The 7838-nt window shown below is 28.8% G+C and overlaps 1 long non-coding RNA gene across 1 annotated transcript; it reads left to right on the forward strand.

Moving 5' to 3' along the window:
• The first annotated feature begins 1411 nt into the window (after positions 1-1411).
• LOC132727558 (uncharacterized) lies at positions 1412-7183 on the forward strand. The gene is made up of 3 exons (XR_009625369.1): positions 1412-1516; positions 3395-3491; positions 5946-7183. It is a non-coding gene; the product is annotated as an uncharacterized LOC132727558 (long non-coding RNA).
• Positions 7184-7838: the final 655 nt, after the last annotated feature.

Genomic DNA, 7838 nt, shown 5'->3' on the forward strand with positions numbered 1-7838 from the left:
GACATAGCTGCTGTATTCTTTCAAATGTTTTTGCAGCGTCGTGTTGTTGTTATCCTTTTATCTGGCGGAATTCGTCATTTAAACAAGACACAATTAAATTATTATTATACGCAGGGTCTTTCAAATAGAATCTATTTGAAAGACCCTGCTATACGTCAACATTCTTTAGCAGTGTGTAAATCATATCAGTCAAAATTGTGATACTGAAGAGTTTTTTGTTCTTAAGAGAAATAACGTTGAGTGTAATGTACCTGGTAAGAGACTTGTAAGTTATATATTAATTTTGATATTATATGTGTACCTACATGAAAAATTTGGCAGGTAGTTTCTTTATCAATCAAATCGATCATCTCCAAACGTTTGATGATTGTTGATATAATGTATATATGTTGATGTCATACACTTTTGGTTATTTTGTATGTTTTGTGTCCTCATCGGCTTTAAAGCCTATTTGAATGAAATAACGTGTCTACTGCATAATAGAAACTGGGACATACTATGAATAAAGTCCCAAACAGAACAGTTATTCCATTAGAGCAGATAATGAATAAAAAGTTATTTTTTAATATAAGTACTGAGCTTTCAACACACATACATTTATTTAATTACAGTTGTCAAACTAAAATATATGATAAATTTTACTATTAATTATCAATCCTTTATTAAAGCAATTTAATATTTTAGAATTTTGACAATTCGACTAAGAAAGAAAAGAAATATAAAAGTACATGCTCTTGAGAAGTTTTTTTTTTATTTTTATTTTCATGCTTTACCCGCTTATTGTTGTTGTAACAAAAATTTGTGTAATTTATGAATATTTCTTAGCGCTTCTAAAACGTCTTTTATTATCATCATAAATATTATTATTATTATTATTATTATTATTATTATTATTATTATTATTATTATCATCATAAACATCATCATCATCATCATCATTATCATCATCATATGTATTATTTTTTAAAACACACATACATTTATTTAATTATAGTTGTCTAACTAAAATATATGATAAATTTTACTATTATAATTTATTTATTTATTTATTTATTTATTTATTTATTTATTTATTTATTTATTTATTTATTTATTTATTTATTTATTTATTTATTATTATTACTATTATTATTATTATTATTAAAAAAATAAATAACCGATTAAATAATGTTAAATTAGAATCAAAGTTTTGCCTGTAAAAGTATCAATGGTTATGTTATACATGTATGCAAATTATCGTTTATGGATACATGATATATCCTATTTAATATTGCATTATTTTGACTTAGTATGCTGGTTATCACGGACAATAATATAAATCCGTGGAATTATTAATGCTAAATGCTTAATTACACAAACGGTATCCAGGCATATCAACAGCCAATGAGTTTGAAGCGTTGGTTTTATATCACGTGTATCCTATCAACCAATCAGAAATAGCGCGGGCGAAATGAAAAAAGAAAAAAACGCGATTGGAAATGGATGGTTAATAAAATTCAGAATATTGCAAAACAAGGTAGGTTAAAAGTTATTTTTTATCGTTGTAATATCAATATGCGATCAATAGAATTGTTGCATTTTGTGAACAACAGCTTATTTCAGGGTTAAACTGATTTGTTTTTAGAAAACTTTAACACTTTTTAATCTGTTTCGCTATCCAATATGGCCGCCGGATTAGATAATTAAAGCAGGGATATATCCCTAAATTTAGACTGGGAGGTTACGAGTTTGATTTTGATTTCTAAACTGTATCTTGTTGTTTGAAAAATGCAAAAACAACAAAATGAAAAGGGCATTTCTGAAATACGTTAATCATAACTTCCCTTTTGGGTAAAAAAAGACACGTTAAAAATTACGACATTTAAACATCGAAGATGTCAAGGTATTACAGCCCCTGGACATGGTAAAAAGAAGTACAAATGGATTAATCAGTGTGTGTGACACGACCTATGTATGCTTGATTGGTCAACTGATTGGACTTTATAATCTTGAGCGATCTCAATTATCACTTAAAATCAGGGGTGCGAGTCAATGTGCAATCAAGCAAGCTGGAAGATCATATCGAAAAGACACACTCATATTCTATTTGTTTTAATAGTACTTTATTATATTGTACTATTATTATATTGATAGCCGAAAAATAGGTTAATTTTTTTATCTATTCAATATAATAACAAAAATTATGAGATTTAACAGATTAACATATTTTAAAAGAAAATTGCTTAGTACTTCTAAAAAATATGTTTAATTATAAATTTTAGATAAAATCGTCTTTCTCAGTCTTGATAATTCAACGAGCAGAATACTTGTTTTATATTCGCAGTTTTTATTTTTATACAAATCCCCATCATTTGATGCAAATATAAGTCACTTTAAAGACTCCGCTCTTTTCATTTTTATTCACTTTTTTAAAGTTTGCTGTACACATGTTTCTATATATTTCTTATTTATATTAACTATATATAAATGAATACAAATCTGAAATAAAAATAGCAAACAAATATTTATTTTTTCATTTAAATCATTATACATTTAGATGAATGAAAAAAATGAAAATATTTGTCAGAATTTTTTATTTACATTAATACAAAGAATGACAGATAAATATCTGTATGATTGCATGTTATATGGCCGACAGGTGTTACGTTTAACAGTTAACTGTTAATTCACTTACCCTTGGTGTCAAAAGATATGCTTATTTTTACATTGATACGAAGCTTAGTGTCGGTGTAAGAATTTTAAAACTCGTGAATATAAAATATAGCAACGAACCAGAAGTTTTAAAACGGTTTTGTTTGTATTGTTTTAGCATAAATAATAATTAGCAAGATCGAGTTTACTCGCAATTCAGGACGGACAACTTTTTTTTTTCATTCGATATTCTTGGTTATTTATCTACGTTGTTCAGGATAACCCAGATTTTAAATTGTATATACATGAACTGAGTTTTCAACATTTACATTGGATTTTTTATTGGACAAGTTAAAATTTAAATATTTTTTTCTTATTATAATTAAAACACTTTGTTTAGTTTTTAAGATAAACATTACGCATAAGGTGATATCGCATGGGTCAGTCACAAACACGCGCCTGTTTGAGGAAACAGTTATTTAATATTATTTTGTTATACATAAATTTAAACGCTTGAAAAACTGTATAGAGCCTTTGTACATCACAAATTTTTCGATATTCCATATTTTGACTTATATTTTACATAAAGCGATATGGTAACACACGCACGCACGAACACACAAACATACATAACTACACATGCACATAAAAGTGAACACGTTCCTACAGTATTAACACTTTCGCATATGTGACCACTTATGAAATATTTTCAATGTGCTCTTTATCAGTTTATGCTGAAGTTATATTTATTATCCTTTTTCAGGAAAGTGTACAGCGTGTTTAAATCTTTCAGAAATGCAGCTGTGCCCTCTTTACAGCAATTATAGATGAAGCAAAATATGGTAGCAAGTAATATAGATGTAAGTTCACGTATATGCATTGTTGTATTTTGTGAATAAAATAAGACAATTACACGGACGTACTGTCTGTAAAGAAGAGTTACCCAGACTCATATATTCCCATCCGTACTGACATCATGTGTTTTATTCTTTCTCAAGGCAAAGTCAAATTACACGCATTTATTTTGACATGAAAATGTGGTTAGTTATAAATACATTGGTTCTCTTTTATATCTTGTTGGCGGAATGATGTCACACTTCATAAAATGATGTCAATTAAGGCATATAAACATTTTGCAGCGCATTTGAAAATGCTCAAACATCCTTGCTTTTAATATGCAAAAATCAAATATATAAAATATAAGAAACAACTTGAACACACACAATTGTTTGATATAGATGCACTGTGCATGCGACTTTATTTTATTAAATTAGTTTTCTTTTCTTAAACATAAAATTTCTTTTGTAAACAAAAAAAAAAAATTTTTTAATTTTCCCTTTATCAAAATTTTAAATTTAAAATTTTAATTTTCCCTTTAATGAAAATTGGGGATTTGTTTTTTACTAAAGTGGGGGTAAAGCCCCAATTTAAAAATACCGGGCGCTTTTTTGAAATGTGAAAAGATTTAAAAATTTTAAAATTTTCTTTTTTGTGCATGTAACAAAATAAAATTAAACAACCTTTTCCTTTAAAAGGTTAAAAAAAAGGGTTTTCGAAAGGGAATATAATTTTAAAAAATAAAAAACAAAAAATTTGAAATTTCTTGAACAAAGTTAAAAAAAAATCAATTCCCGGGGAAAGTCAAAAACACATTAAATTTTTAAATTCCCAACGAGTTCAAGCCTTCACAAGTTTGTCTCAAAATTTTTTTTGCGTTTTTTTTCCCCAAAAATTTTTTTTTTTTTTAATTTTACCCTTGAAAAATGAAGTTTGGGATAGAAAAAGGTATTTTTGGCTAAATAGTGGATATTTAATAATTTGGACATACATGCAGGGATGATAGTGATTTTTATCCTGTATAGTATGTAGTATGTAGTAGTCATAGTACTTTTGCAGTGCAGGAGTATTTCGTGCAAACTTAACTATTATAGTTGAAACAGTCTAAGTACAGTATCATGGCGATGCATTCCGTATAAGTTTGCACCAACTTGCTAAATAGGGATAAATATATCTACATTTAAAACAAAATGAGAAGTTAATAGAAAATAGCACAGCATTTATAATCTTAACAATAATTGATACAAAACTTTCTTACTTGATTGATAATTATAAAGCAATATTTTTGGGAAAAAGGTGCAATCCGAGCATAGCTGTCTTGCATTGATATTTACCACAACCTTACCCACTGCATTACGCTGAGAGTTGGTAAATTTGTTGATAATTTAATTTATATAGCTAGCCTATTTGAAGATAATAAACACAATATGATAGCTGGTTTACACCTGGATAGTGGACTTGACCACCTCGTCACTTAATTATTATACTAAATGCACAGTACTTGTGCGCACGTGAAACATATGGCGTTGATACGTAAATGTTTCACGTGCGCACGTAATACTGTCGCATTCGCATGTATTAACTTAAATATTTCCTATGTTATTTATGCAATTGTCACATATGATACGTATATTTTATTATCTGAATTTGACTTCATACTATCAGATTAATGCTATAGGCAAGGGAGAACATTTTGATTAAAAATTTTTGTGAGAATTATCACTTTATTTTTAGTGATGGCACACTGTAAGAGATTCTATTGTCAACTTACCTAGTTAGACAGTCTTAACAATAAAAAATATTAATCTACACTATTGTATATTGAAGGTATTCATTCGTTGCTGTGAAGTTGTGATGAGATAGTTTTTGAAACAATTGAAACTGAAACAAACAATAATCCAAATTTGTTAAGATTTACGTTTTTATATAAATGAGAAGTATAGCTGGGTATTCTGCCTTTTACTTAACTGGATATCATTATGCAAACACGGATCTACATCTGAGTAGCAAATATCTGTACATTTTAAACCTTTTTTTTCAAACGAATTGACTCTTACTAACGATGCTAATATACATCGTAAAACGATCAAAACGATTATGTCAGCACTTTTTCCCAATGCAATGTTATTTTGTTTAAGTATATTTTTAATCAATAAAATACTCTTTACATAGAACAAAGATACCATTATAATTTATATTACAAGTGTGAAATATATATATTCGTAAAAGTTTCATAACAAAAACATATAACTTATCATCCGTCATAGATTAATCATTTCATTTAAATCCTGTGTAAATGGCTGCTTATAAATGACATCTTTATCCTAATAATATAAAATAATTTTTAAATTTGCGTAAGAAAAAAAATGTATATATGTATACGCTTAAAAAAAATGCTTGTGTATAGTCTTTTTGAAAGTTGTGATAACTATTTCATGACATTATTTAAACAGGATTTTAAACTCTTTTTTTTTCAGATACACACATGCCGAAGAAGATTGCAATATCTGGAGAAAACATTTCCTACGTCACGAAATAGACACCGTCACACTGGTCTACGTATCATTCCTATAGATGATATATTTAAGTGCTTTTAAGAACAGTGTTTGAATGACGAATTTCTGAGAATACAGATTTTTAATTTTAATGATTATTATTAAAACTTTCTGTAATTATCAATTTGTGCTATGAACTCATTTTCCTAAAATAATATGTGAATGTTAACACGAACAAATGATATGAATATCTTTAAAATGTTTTATGGGTGTAATATAAGTGCCTCATATGAATCATTGTTAAGATAAATCGAAAAGAACTTCAAGTTAGCATAGTTTGTCCTAGATTTAAACAACATGCAATTCATAAAGGTTACGGCTTGAAAATATCGAAAAATGTACATGTATAATTCGATCTCTGAAGAAAATATCGCGGTGCGGATGTTCTGCACTGTGATACGTATTTCATGACTCTGTATCGCAACATACCGGTATATCGCCTTTCCGTTGCAACGCTACATTAATGTGTCCCTCTGGGATAAAGCTTACAACAATATATGACTATTGTAACGAAATAATAGAGAAGACATGTTTATTTTGTTATATATATGTATACATATTGAATATATGTTTATGAAATAATAAATATTTAAGAGTGACTCGATTTGGTTTTTACTTTACTATTTGAAATACACCAATTTTGAAGATAAAGTTCTAAAGCATATGACTACAATTCCCATTCACAATGTGTAATCAAACATGTTCTATTGTACAAGCCTGCATTTCGGTCATGTATACGTGTCACTTATATGTAAATGCATGCTTTTGATAGTATCTGTACCTTCTTTTATCTCGAAAATACAGTTCTGTATACCCTGTGTACAACTAAAAAATGCAATTCCGTATATCCCCTGTATATATTGAAAATACGATTCCGTATATCCCCTGTATATGTAGAAAATACGATTCCGTATATCTTCTGTATATGTAGAAAATACGATTCCGTATATCATCTGTATATGTGGAAAATACGATTCCGTATATCATCTGTATATGTGGAATATACGGTTCCGTATATCCTTTGTATACGTAGAAAATACGAGTCCGTATATCCTCTGTATACGTAGAAAATACGGTCCCGTATATCCTTTGTAAATTTATAGTATACTAGGGATAAAAACCTTGATAAAGTCCGTATACGGGATTTTATTCTCCGTATACTTCAAACATACGAACAAATATACGTAAATGTATATGGTGCAAATACAGAATTCCGTATATGCCTGATGCATATACGGACTTCCCGTATACCCGGTGTTCCCTATACGGACTCGTATACTTGGCCGTATATTCGACAAATACATCCCGTACACGCCCGTATATGTCAAAAATACGGGACCGTATATTCCCGTATATCAGTATATTTTTCGCAGTGATTTCTCCTAAACTATATCGTTCATAAGGCGGCACATCCGACTAGCGGAGTTCTATTTTGTTATATAGTGCTAAAACTTTGTGGATAAAATTAACAAATAAATTATAAAGAAAATTTTTACAACGCATAATATAATAATATATAATTTTCGTTATACTATCTGTTGCAAACGCACTTATATGTATGATACATATATAACATTACTAGAGTGGGTGGACTCTGTCTGTCCCACTTGTATGGAATTCCTCAATCCACACTGAAGGACCATACCAGAGGGCGTTACAGAGGGTTAGATACTTCTTTTGGACGTACACCAATAATAACATCAGAGGAGGAAGCAACACTTGTTTCCTATATACTTTACATGTCTGAAAGAGGATTTCCTCTGTCAAAGAAAATGGTTCACAAGAGAAGTAATTATGGCCTCAGGTCGAAATACT

This window comes from Ruditapes philippinarum, unplaced genomic scaffold, assembly GCF_026571515.1.
Source record: "Ruditapes philippinarum isolate M1 unplaced genomic scaffold, ASM2657151v2 ctg6922_1_1_1_1, whole genome shotgun sequence".
NCBI lineage: Eukaryota > Metazoa > Mollusca > Bivalvia > Venerida > Veneridae > Ruditapes > Ruditapes philippinarum.